Below are 13109 nucleotides of genomic sequence, written 5' to 3'. Positions count from 1 at the left end.
AAAAAATCCTTTCAGGAGCTGGACTTCCGGCGGTGACGTCAGCGTGTTAGGGACGAAAGGAATGGACCTCCGTTCTCCAAGTCCCTAATATCTCCGATTTAGGAGCCGATTTAGGCACTATTGACCTCGGAGAGGTCAATAGAAAAAAGGGGAAACTCCGAGGACCTCGGGGAGAAACGTTGACAGCTGACTAAGAGGGAAGCGAAAATCAAATAAAGAAGACTTCGGTGGAAAGATCGCGAAGAAAAAGAGCTCAAAAGGTACATTCACAACCCACGACGTGAGAATCGAAGGCGGAAGAAGATAAAACTCCAACTAAGAAGCGAATCTTCGCTAGACAAGCGGCGACTGAGAAATAAGTGGAGACGGCTTCCATTTTGACAGTGACAGCGCATAAATTAGCAGCCGGCGAAAGCGGAGGAAATCCAGGGAGAACCCAGGAGGAGAAAGTGATCCCAGAGAAACTTGGATTTTGAATATTTTGCTACAGAGGAGAGACGGAATTTAAGGAGAGAAAGGGATTAATTTGATAGACTTTGCCCTTTGTGGAGGTGACAACGAGACAATTAACAAGCAGCTGATACCGGAAGAGAGAAAAACTCCGTTTAAAGTGGAAGCTAGTGACTTTTGGAGCTAAATCAAATCAACCTAAGCAGAATATTTTTTTTTGGACTTTTGGACTTTTGGACTTTTGGACTTTTGGACTTTGGATATTTGGAGGTTTGGACTTAGACATTGGGACTTGGATTATTTTACCCCCTATTCTTTCTTTCTTTCTTTCTTTCTTTCTTTTTTTTGTTGTTGTTGAAAGGTGGATACTCGGGAGTCTTGGAGCTTTGGTGGACATTGGACATTCAATCTAAAAGTATTGGGACACTAGACTCTGAACAATAAATAAGAAGGATACAAATTTGGGGGAAAAAAAAAGAGAAGAGAGTGATCCAGAAGAAGAAGAATCAACTGTAAAGTATAATTAATTGTATTAAAAGCTGATAACAAATTAGTGATTAAGAAGCATAAAAAGCATTAATATTAAATGTACTGTTTGTGAAATCTTATATATAATCCTATATACTATATATATAACTGTTAACTTAATTTCATATTTATTCTAAATATATATTTATACTTATCTTAGTGCTATATTTTATCTCGGTAGTTAAATATTATATTGTTTTGTATGTTTAGTTTTGAAAATTATATTAGATAGATTAATTGAATCTAGGATAGAAATTAAGGGTAATTGATTTGATAAATAGTAATTAATAATAAATTTAAATAAGATAGTAAGTAATTAATTATAAGGATAGCTAACTGATGAATTGCTGAAGTATTAGACTTTTCCCTCACTCCCTCCCCTTATATTTCACCCCATGTTTAGAGAGTAATATAGGCCAGATAGCCATCATGAATTGAAGAACTCTGTAAAATATTGAAAAGTGAAAAATAGAACTTATAGATCAATTTATATATAGACAGTGATAGTGTGACAAGGAAACTCATTTTGGTTACTTATCTCCCTGGGATTACTGGGATTACTGAAAGCCACCAATCAAACACAAATACCAAAAGAAATAGAACAGCCCAAATAGTAATCAGTATATGAAATTCTGGGAGAAGATAATAAAAGAAATACAAATGGCAACTACAAGTTCAACAACAATCTCTAAGTTAAGTAAGAAAATACCATCAAGCCAGATGATACTCATGGCCTCCCCAGCACAACAAAAAACAGTTGAAACCACGGAAAAAGATAAAGCAACTCCCACCCTTAGTATGCAAAACATTCACTTCGTATTAACAATGATTCAGGAAGGAATGAATAAAATGCAAGAGACCATGGCCTACAACCATGAGGAGACAAGGAAAAATCACGAGGAACTTAGGATGGATGTGGGAGAGATAAAGGATAATATTAGGAACATGGATGAGAAGATAGGAAAGATACAACATAAAATAGAGGAAAATGAACAGAGGATTTATAAGGTGGAGGAGAGAATAGAACATACAAATAAGAGAATGGAGAAGATGGAATATAACCAAGCAGCCACAAATAAGGACTTAGAGGACACGGTATCATATCTTGAGATGGAGAAGGCATCCTTCTACTTAAGGTTTCAGAACGTGGAAGAGCAAAAGGAGGAGGACCTAGGAGAAATCATGACCGAGATACTTTCAGAAGTGACCCAGAGGGACAAGGAAGAGATACGAAGTGGAATAGACGAAATCTATAGAGTCCACACGAACTACGCCCGGAGAAATAAGTTACCAAAAGAAATACACATCAGATTTACAAAAAAATCTTTAAAAGAAGAGATCTATAGGAAGATGAGAGAGGATACAGCTATGTATAAAGGAAAAGAAATTTTAACCCTCAAACAGATACCAAAAAGGACAAGGGACCAAAGAAGGAACTACAACTTTCTAACAGCACAGTTGAATAAATTTAAAATTAAGTTCCGCTGGCTAATACCGGAGGGTCTACTAATCTCCTGGGAAGACAAAAAATACAGAATCGATAATGTAGGAAAAGCACATGACTTCTTTGACCAACACTTTGTGCTGGAGGAGGAGCAGGAGAGCAGAAAAGAAGAGGAACTTAAGAGGCAAGAGGAACAGCGGACAGAGAAAGAAGAAAGAGACCAAGAAGAGGGGAGAAGATTGGAAAGAGAAAGAATGGAGAGAGAGGGAGCGAGGGAAAAGACGCAAATGATTACTAGAAACACAAAAAGACTGCAAACAACGGATAGATAAATAAAGAGAGATGGAAAAAGAGCTAAAACTCATTTCAATCAATATAAACGGACTTAATTCACCAGCTAAAAGAAAACAGACATTTACAAAACTTCAAAAGCTAGAAACAGATATTATAACACTCCAAGAGGTACACATCAAAAGGCAGCATCAAAAACTATTGGACAACCAAAGATTAGGAAGTCTATATGCAGCTCTAGGAGACCAAAAAAAGAGAGGAGTCGTAATATATGTGAAGAAATATCTAAAAACAAAACAAATATATACAGACACAGAAGGACGTTTCTTAATAATAGAAATACAAACAGGATCCAAAACAATATTATTAATATCCATATATGCGCCCAACGGAAACCAAAATGACTTTTTTAAAAAGCTACATAATATAATTAAAGACCTGGAATACGAAACTATCTGTATGGTAGGAGATTTCAACGCAATCATGGACATAGAAAAAGACTATCGGAGTAATAAACAAAGTAAAACCAGAAAGAAAACTCTACCGGAACCTTTCAAAGACATGATCAACGAACTACACCTACATGACGTATGGAGAGAGGCAAACATGCAAACGAAACAGTATACATATTATTCGAACCCACACCAGTCATGGTCTAGGATCGACATGGCCTGGATGACTTCAGACCTCAGAGAGGAGGTAAAAAATATCGAAATAGCAGCGAACACCTGGGCAGATCATAACCCCATTAAAATAATATGGAAAGGACATCGAAAGCAAAGGAGGTAGATGATGGATACGGGAATAATAAAAGATAAGGAATATATACAGATGATTGAGAAAGAGGTTAAAATGTTCCTACAAATAAACACTAAAGAACAGACATCGCTTCAAAACCTTTGGGACACAATTAAAGCATACATAAGAGGTCTTACAATTGCGTATATGGCAAAAAAAAATAAAGAGAAACGACAGTCAAGGAATAAGTTGTTAGAAGAACTTAGAATATATGAATTAGAATTGCAGAAGGAGCCCCATGACAAAACAATAAAAGAAAAATTAAACCTTACCAAACATAAAATCAATCTGATTACCCAGACAGAAATCGCACAGAAAATTAAATTAGCAAAACAGAAACATTTTGAGCATGCAAACAAAACGGGGCGCTGGTTAGCGTATAAATTGAAAAAAGAAAAAGAAAGGAGAACAATATTTCAATTGCAAGACGAAACAGGACAAATATACCATACCAACCTAGACAAAAAACGTATAGTGAAAGACTTTTTTCAAAGTCTTTACAAGAAAGAAGAGATTCGGGATGAAGACATTAAGGAATACTTATGTAAAACAAACATTACAAAATTAGAGGAGTCCCACAGAGAAGCATTAAATAGACCAATTACGATGTCTGAGCTGGTGGAAGCAAGGAAAAAGCAAAAAAACAACAAGGTCCCAGGCCCGGATGGAATACCAACGGAGTTTTATAAAAACTGTCAAAATGCAATCGATGAACTGTTACTCCAAGTCCTCAATGATGCACTGTTAGAAGCAGAAATTCCCAAATCCTGGACTGAAACCATTATTACACTTATCCCTAAAGAAGACACAGACCCTACACAAGTTAAAAATTATAGGCCGATCTCATTGCTCAATGTAGATTATAAACTCTTCATGTTGGTTATAACGCAAAGACTGAAAACAATTATTCATAAATACATACATACAGATCAGAACGGTTTTGTTCCAAGAAGACAGATCAAAAACAACATAAGAACAATTATCAACGTCTTGGAATATTACGAGAAAAGAATTGATAAACAAGTAGCCTTAATCTTCTTAGACGCACAAAAGGCCTTTGATAATCTAAATTGGAACTTCCTCATATTGCAACTAGAAACCATGGACTTTGGTGCTAAATTTTTACATATGATTAGAAGAGTATATTCCCTCCAAACGGCCAAAATTATGATTAATGGAGATATGACTGAAAATCTGGATATACAAAAGGGTGTGAGACAGGGCTGCCCTTTATCCCCACTATTGTTCATAATTTCATTGGAAATATTACTAAATGAAGTCAGGAAAGATGCCCAAATAAAAGGTTTGAGAACACGGAAAGAAGAGTACAAATTGCAAGCCTTCGCTGACGACGTGGTATTTATAATGGAGCAACCGGAAATAACAGGAACCAAACTTCTAGCGAAGATAGAGGAATATGGAAGAGTCGCAGGGCTTAAAATTAACAAACAAAAAACTAAAATATTAACAAAGAATTTGACAAAGGTACAAGAGACAATACTAGAAGACAAATTAGGAATACAAATTGTAAAGAGAATAAAATATCTAGGAATCTGGCTTACTGCTAAAGCAATAACAATTAGAGAAGACAATTATAATAAATTAATGAAACAAATTAGAAAAGACCTGGAAACGTGGAACAAATTACAACTGTCATTCCTAGGGAAAATTGCATCCATAAAAATGAATATACTGCCTAGATTACTCTACCTTTTTCAAGTAACCCCAATCTGGCCAGGAAAGAACTTTTTTAAGGACCTTAATAAAATAATAACAAAATTTATCTGGAATGGGAAAAGGGCCAGAATCAAAATAAAATGTATGCAAGATATTCGGGAAAAAGGAGGTTTAGGCCTACCGGACTGGGAGTTATATTATAAAGCAGCGTCGCTGAACTGGATAAGGGACTGGATAGACCTTAAGAATAAAAGAATGCTATCACTAGAGGGCTTTGAATTACAACGTGGATGGCACGCCTTTCTGTGGGAGGGAAAGGACAAGCATCACAGATACTTTCAGCAACATATTATCAGAGAATCATTGTACAAATCATGGCAAGAGATTAGGAAACATTATACCAAGATCCCACGATGGCTATCGACAATGGAAGCACTAATATATCCCAACGCCATGGATATAGAGAAAATGAGAACTTATAAAGAATTACTGAACAGTGAAGGAGAATTACAAACAAGACAAGAATTACAAAATCAGGGTATAGACATTGATTGGTGGCCATACATGCAAATAGAATCAAGATATAAAACTGATCGGGCACAATTTGGATTCCAAAATGAACCAAATGAATTGGATAAAATATTACAAAGTACAGATGAGAAAATGATTACCAAAATTTATAAGTACCTATTAAAATACAAATTAGAAGAGGAGGTTGTCAAAGAGAATATGATAATATGGGCCAAAAATATAGGATATACTATTGAATTGGATAAGTGGGAGAATCTGTGGAAGATAAATTACAAGATGACATTGTCTATACCCTACAAGGAAAACCTTTACAAAATGTTCTACCGATGGCACCTCCCACCGGCGCGCCTAGCCAAGATGTTCCCAAATACATCTCCGATGTGCTGGAAATGTAAATCACAGAAAGGGACATATTATCATCTCTGGTGGCTATGCCGAAGGGCAAAACAATACTGGCAACAAATTAAAACAATGATTGAAGAAATCACGAAACAAAAACTGGAAATGAGGCCGGAAACCTTTTTATTGGGAATAATCACAGCACAATATACCAAAGAAATAAAATATTTGATCATCCATATCCTCACAGCAGCACGTATACTCTTTGCCCAACATTGGAAATCTGAACAGTTACCCACAGAAGACCAAATAATAGCTAAAATCACAGAATGTGCAGAATTGGATAAGCTCACAAAAGAAATACAAGAGAAAGATGACACTGATTACTATTTAGTATGGCAAAGATGGTACAACTGGCTGGAGGCAAAAATAGGAATATAAAGATGATTTTCGATTACTCAATAGAAACGCATAGAAGTAAATAAGGAGTCAACTATATATGTACATACACAACTAAGTAAATAGATGACTGTAAATATTGATACAAATAGAAATATGAAAAATAACCCACCATTGTAATATCTTCTAAGAGTCAGTCATTGGACTGAATTGATGTGTGTTCGTTTTGTATGTTGTTTCAATGTATTTATGTTGGTTTTGTTTTTTCTTTTTATTATTAATAAAAACTATTTTAAAAAAAAATCCTTTCCAGGAGCTTTGTTGCTCTTCAAGTCCTTTGTATTGAATTTGATCATGGACTGATTAGGGTAAAAAGTAGTTGACATGTTGATTAATATGCTTGTACCTTTTAAACGAATTGGATCAATTAATGGGAGTGGTCAGTGTAAGTCCACAAAGATATATTTCCTATAAACTTTAGATAATATAAGCCATTGGGATTCTTTTCACAAACCTGAAATTTGTATACCATTGAAAATAATATTTTGGCTAAGCTGATAAAGAAAACGGAAGCTTTCCATCTGTGCTTCCTTTTCTACAGAAGATCCTTTGATAAGACACAAAGCCTCTCCTCACCTTCACAAGTGTGCAGGAGAAGCCCCCAAAGCAATGGGGATGTTGTCATGAAATTATATGGCTGCTTGGGTGCTACACACACACACAAACACACAATATCAATCCCATCCCTTGACAACACACCTAGAGTGGCCATGGAGAAAAGCAGCTCTTGAATTCACATGACGTATTGGTAAGGTCTTACAAATCCTTAGTAAGGCCACACCTAGAATACTGCATCCAGTTTTGGTCACCATGTTACAAAAAAGATGTTGAGACTTTGGAAAAAATTCAGAGAAGAGCAACTCAGATGACTGAGACTAAAACATACAGTTTTATGAACGGTGGCAGGACTTGGGTATGGCTCGTCTAGAGAAAAGAAGGAGTAGGGCTGACATGATAGCAGTGTTCCACTATTTGGGAAGGTGCTACAAAGCAACAGAAGGCAAGGCAAGAAAAAATACATAGACACTAATCAAAGAGAGAAGCAACCTGGAATTTAGGAGAAACTTCCTAACAGTGAAAACAATTAACCAGCGGAACTGCTTTCAGAAGTTGTGGAGGCTTCTGGAAATCTTAAAAATCTCACTGGAGATTTTTAAGAAGAGACTGGACATCCAGTTGTCTGACATGGTGTAGGGTCTCCTGCTTGATAAGGGGATTGGACTAGCAGATCTCCAAGATCCCTTCCAGCTCTATTCTGATTGATTGATTGAATTCCACAGAGGAAATATAGTTGGATTTATCGCTTACCCATCCTACCAATCCACCCAATTTACTAGATAGAGAGGCAGACATACAAACCTGTGGGATTTTGTAGGGGTCTATTAATGTTGATATCTGGATGGAGATCTCACTGCCAGTTGATTCAAAAAGAGCCAAATGGTTGTCCTTCTTTCCACAGCCGTAGTTGGGAATATTGGCTTCTCCTGTAGAGAGGATGTCCAGCAAGGCATCTGATGTGCCAAGAGTGCTGAAATAGTTGTCATGGACGTTGTAGCCAAGTGTGAGATTGTGCAGGAGCGGGGAATTCTTATTGACCATTTGAATAGCGAAAATATGGCGTAGGATTCTAGACTGATCAGAGTATATTCTAGTGTAAAAAATGTTCATTTTATCATCATCACTACCACCACCATCAATCTTAAAATATATGTTATATATTTAAATATATCTTTGCTTGACTAGTGAAAATGAAGCATTGCACTTCTGAATGAGCAATAGATAAACTCCTGTAAAAATGATCACATTATTATCATCACTTCTGCTGTTCAGCAGCTGCCAGCAGTTTGGCAGTTCGGGTCTCACTGACTCAGGGTTGGCTCAGCCTTCCATCCTTCCAAGGTCGGTAAAATGAGGAGCCAGATTGTTGGAGGCAATCTGCCAACTCTGTAAACCGTTTAGAGGGGGTTGTAAGGCACTGTGAAGTGGTATATAAGTCTAAGTGCTATTGCTATGGACACCCAACATCAACAACGTCATCAAAAAAGCACAACAAAGAATGTTCTTTCTGTGCTAACTCAGAAAGCTCAAACTGCCCAAGGAGCTGATGATCCAGTTCTACAAAGGAATTATTGAGTTCGTCACCTGCACCTCTGTCACTATCTGGTTTGGTTCTGCAACCCAACAAGACAGACTCAGACTTCAGAGGATAATTAGAATTGCAGAAAAAACCATGGCTCCCAACCTGCCTTCCATTGAGGACCTGTATACTGCACGACTCAAAAAGAGGGCTGTGAAAATTATTACAGACCCCCCACATCCTCGATATCAACTGTTTAAACTCCTACCCTTAAAACAACACTATAGAGCACTGCACAAAAGAACAACTAGACACAAGAACAGTTTTTTCCCAAACGCCATGACTCTGCTAAACAAATAATTCCCTCAACACTGTCAAACTATTCACTAAGTCTCCATTACTATTAATCTTCTCATCATTCCTATCACCCATCTCCTCCCACTTATGACTGTATGACTGTAACCTCGTTGCTAGTATCCTTACGATTTTTATTGGCTGTTTCCTAATATGATTTGATTGCTTATTTGTACCCTATGACTATCATTGTGTTGTACCTTATGATTCTTGATGAATGTATCTTGTCTTAAAAAACTTAAAAAACACATTTGTTTTTTAATGTAATCCACTTTCTCTCTCGAAACCTACAGAATCCTAAGACAACACTGACTCCAAACCCAGAAACAAATGATACTCACCCATCACCATTTAATTTTAATGAATGTTGGGGAGATGGAACTGATACAGCCCCCCTCCTGGGTTAAGAATCGCAAATGCACCAATATTTCTAACAATACTAATTTTTATCTGGCCAGTAACCAAGGTCAGAAATAAATGAATGATTAAAGTGGAATCACTATAGAAGGAAGAGGATGTTTCAAAAGTGACTCAGAAACCAATTGTAAAAAATAAGTCATCCTGTATTTCTATAAGGATCGTGAAGTAAATATCAATGAGTAGTTTTATTTGAAATGAACTGGGCATGAGGAAACCACAATAATCACTAATTTAAACAAAAGTCAATACAGTATTCAAATCACAAAATCAAGACTGAACGGGGAGAGGAAAATAATGTGGACTTTTTTCTGTCCCATCTTTGGACTTGAGTCTTTAACTCAAAATAAGACAAAGAAAGCATGGAAATCAACATGATTCAGGAAAGTAAATAGGACATGTGCTACAATATAGGAGCCAGTGGAATAAGGAGAAGAAAATTAGAGTGTTCAAATTATAAATGGAGGGAATGCAACTGCATTATCCTGGATGACTTACGAGTCAAACTGATTCGAAGGCTCTGCGTTGAAAGGGAGCGTTATATGCACCAGTTTTGATGCAGCGATGATTATGTTAATGAAATGGTCTCCTGGTCTGTAATAACTCCATGGTTTTTTTGCACCCTGGTGCTCTAAACTCAGTGGGCATTTCATTCTCAGCTTCCCCGAGACAGACTGGGACAACAGCAGCATCAAAAGCAGAAGCAGGAGGTCCATCATTCGTAGGGCTGAATCAATTACTTTCCTGTTTCTAAGCAAGAACAGGAAGAATTAAAAGCCCTCTCATAAAAGCCAGTGACTTTCCTGATTCAGACAGAGACAAACCAAGCTTCACCTGGAAAAGAGAGAAAGGTACATTTAACAGCACAGCTCCTACCTGTCCTAAAATTCAGATAACACAGAGTGTGACCTAAAGCCTTTATTCTTTCCTTGAGGAAACCTCCCTCCATGTTGCTTCAGTCTGCTGTTTACATCAGTTACTGGAGAAGTAGAAGACATCTCAAAGAGCAGGATGGTGATAATTACAGTGGGAAGCAACTTTTCCTCTGGGGATGATGAACTCCTTCCTTGGCTCCATTTGCAGAAAAGAAGCCAGAGTACAGCATGTTAGTGAAAAATTACAGATACGCCCCTGAGGGCAGGATTCTGTATCGGTTGTGGTCTTTCCTGTCAGGACATGTCCAGAAAATAATGCTGGAGTAAGACAAAGTATTGTTGTTGACTTCTGCTGCTCTTCAACATGGTTTCTTTCCTCCAGGGGCTTCTGGGTAAGGCCACCCAGAGTTATGGAGTTTGGTGCCACTCTAGGTTGAAAATATGGAATGTTTTTAAATTTTAATATGGAGAAAGCAGTGATGAAATGTAATTTTTTTTGCTACTGGTTCTTGTGCATGTGGCTTGGTGGGCATGACTTGGTGGGGGGTTATGTGACTGGGTGGCCATGGCCAACTTTTTTTTTTTTTTTTTTACTTTTTAAGCATTGTTTTACTACCAGTTCGGGTAGAAAAACAATGCTTTAAAAAAGTAAAAAAAAAAAAAAAGGTTCCGAAAATCGCACATACAGTTGTGATCGTCGTAACTTTTTTTTTAACTTTTTCAAGGACTTTTTTACTACCAGTTTACCAGAACCAGAGCGAACCAGTAGCATTTCACCCCTCGGAGAAAGATAGAGGGCCAATAGAATTTTTTTCTTGACATCAATTCGTTGCCATGCCCACCAAAAAACTGGTTTGAAGCAGGGGTGGGCTGCTGGGGGTTCACAGGGGTTCAGGGGAACCTCCAGCTATGGTTCTGTGCAGTTCAGAGAACCCCCAAATCCCACACCTGGCTGGCCCAGCCCAGCCCACCCCTCCCAGGAGTCCCCATGCAGCCTGTTTTGGATGCAGGTAAGGGCAGGGCACACACTCGGGGAAAACAAAAAACAGGCATACCGGAAGTTTGGGAAGGCTGGAAATGGGCCCGTTTCTAGCCTCCAGAGGGCCTCGAGACCCGGGGGAGGCCGTTTTCGCCCTCCTGGAGGCCCGAGAAAAGCCTCCAGAGCCTGGGGAGGGCAAAAATGCCCCCCCCACCATGATACAGGAGGCCTACTAGGCCATGCCCACCGTGGCCATGCCCACTCAGGAACCAGGCAGAGAACCCCTTGCTAAAATGTTTGAAGCCCACCTCTGGTTTGAAGAGACATGATTTCCCTTCTTCTGGTTGTGTGGATGCACTATATGATGATGGGGCTTTTTGACCTCCAGATCTCTGAGGCTGTCTATTGAAAAGAAGAACTAGAAGGAACATGACAGCAATCTTTCAGTATTTGAAGGATTGCCACAAAGAGGAGGGGATCCACTTATTTTCCAAAACGACAAAAGTCAAGTCAAGAAACAATGGGTGGAAACTAATCAAGGAGAGAAGCAACCTGGAATTAAGCAGAAATTTCCTAACAGTGAGGACAATTAACCAGTGGAACAGCTTTCCTTCAGAGGTTGTGGGTGCTTAGAGCCTTCCGGTTTAGCATCATGGTGAGACAGTCGGAGAAATAAAGTTCTCTGATGAGCGTCGCAAAAACCCCGGCTGCCGAACCACTGCCGATGGGTCTTCAGACCTGAACCGTCCTGCAGGGATGGGGAAAAAAGAGATGCACCTCGGACGACCAAGAGGAACAGGCAAGTTCCTTGGAGGTCAGAGGGTATTCTCTGTGAGGAGTCGGTGGCGGGCGGCAGCCATGGTGGCTGCCATGAAGCTGGGACAATCGGGCTAAGTATAGAACTGAAGAGAAGAAAGAAACAGAACAGAGTCTTTTTGAAGCCAGGTGAGTGACAGCCAACTCAGGCTTGAATAACAAGAAGAGAAATATCTTACAACTATAAGACCCCTTATGTGAAATAGCAGCTAAGGAGCATGGGGGCAAAGAGGATTTTGAAACATAATTTGGAAGAGACAAAAACCCAATTGAAAATTGATTTCTGAACAAACTAAATGGAAACTTCAAATAATTAGATGTGGTTGAAGGATTGGAAATAAATAAAGAGATCCTTTTTTTTCTTTCTTAAATGGCAAGAAAAACAAAAAGAATGGATAATAAGCTTTAAGAAGAAAAAAAAGTATGTATAAATAAAGGGGAAAAAAGAAAAAAAGAAGTGAGAAGTGCTATTTAAATTTGGACTGGACTTTAAATGTGATTTATTATTTTTAAATTGAAAAAGAAAAAAGAGAAGTCAAGTAAGATCGTGATGTAATGGAAACAAAACGGATACTTATTAAGCAATTGGAAATTGTGGATTGCAGAGAGACACCATCTGGAGTAAAAAGGAACATTGCAACTTGGTTTTTTGTTTTGGAAAATTGTGAACTTCACCAGATAATAGATGTGAGAACTTGTGGAGGAGGATTTTCTTGTTTACAAGAGGCTTGACTTTTGGAGGAATAAAAAAAGAAATAGAAGGGAGTACAATGGAACTTTTATAATTGGAGCAACTATTTGATTTGGAGAATGGAAATAAAAGAAATAACTATAATATTGCACAGTGGACAAAATTTGAGGATATAAAAATTGAAAAGGAGTATACATGTGTGGACAAGAAAATGAAGATGGAGAAATAAGACATAGAAGTGGAAAATAAAGAAGATAAAGATATTGTGATTAAATATGAACAAATAATTGAATATGTGCATACTTCTAATAAAAAGGAGGTCTCTGGAGATTATATTGAGATTAACAATAACATAATGATGATTACACTGAGATTAATAATTG

At 37.8% G+C, this 13109-nt stretch overlaps 1 pseudogene; it reads right to left on the bottom strand.

Annotated features, from left to right (window-relative positions):
• Positions 1-10081, bottom strand: part of LOC148115915 (vomeronasal type-2 receptor 26-like) — an 87504-nt pseudogene extending 77423 nt beyond the window's left edge.
• Between the last annotated feature and the right edge of the window lie 3028 nt (positions 10082-13109).

This window comes from Pantherophis guttatus, chromosome 2, assembly GCF_059756535.1.
Source record: "Pantherophis guttatus breed Tessera chromosome 2, ASM5975653v1, whole genome shotgun sequence".
NCBI lineage: Eukaryota > Metazoa > Chordata > Lepidosauria > Squamata > Colubridae > Pantherophis > Pantherophis guttatus.
The sequence above is the reverse complement of the archived record's forward strand: the minus strand, read 5'-3'. Positions and strand labels throughout refer to the sequence as shown.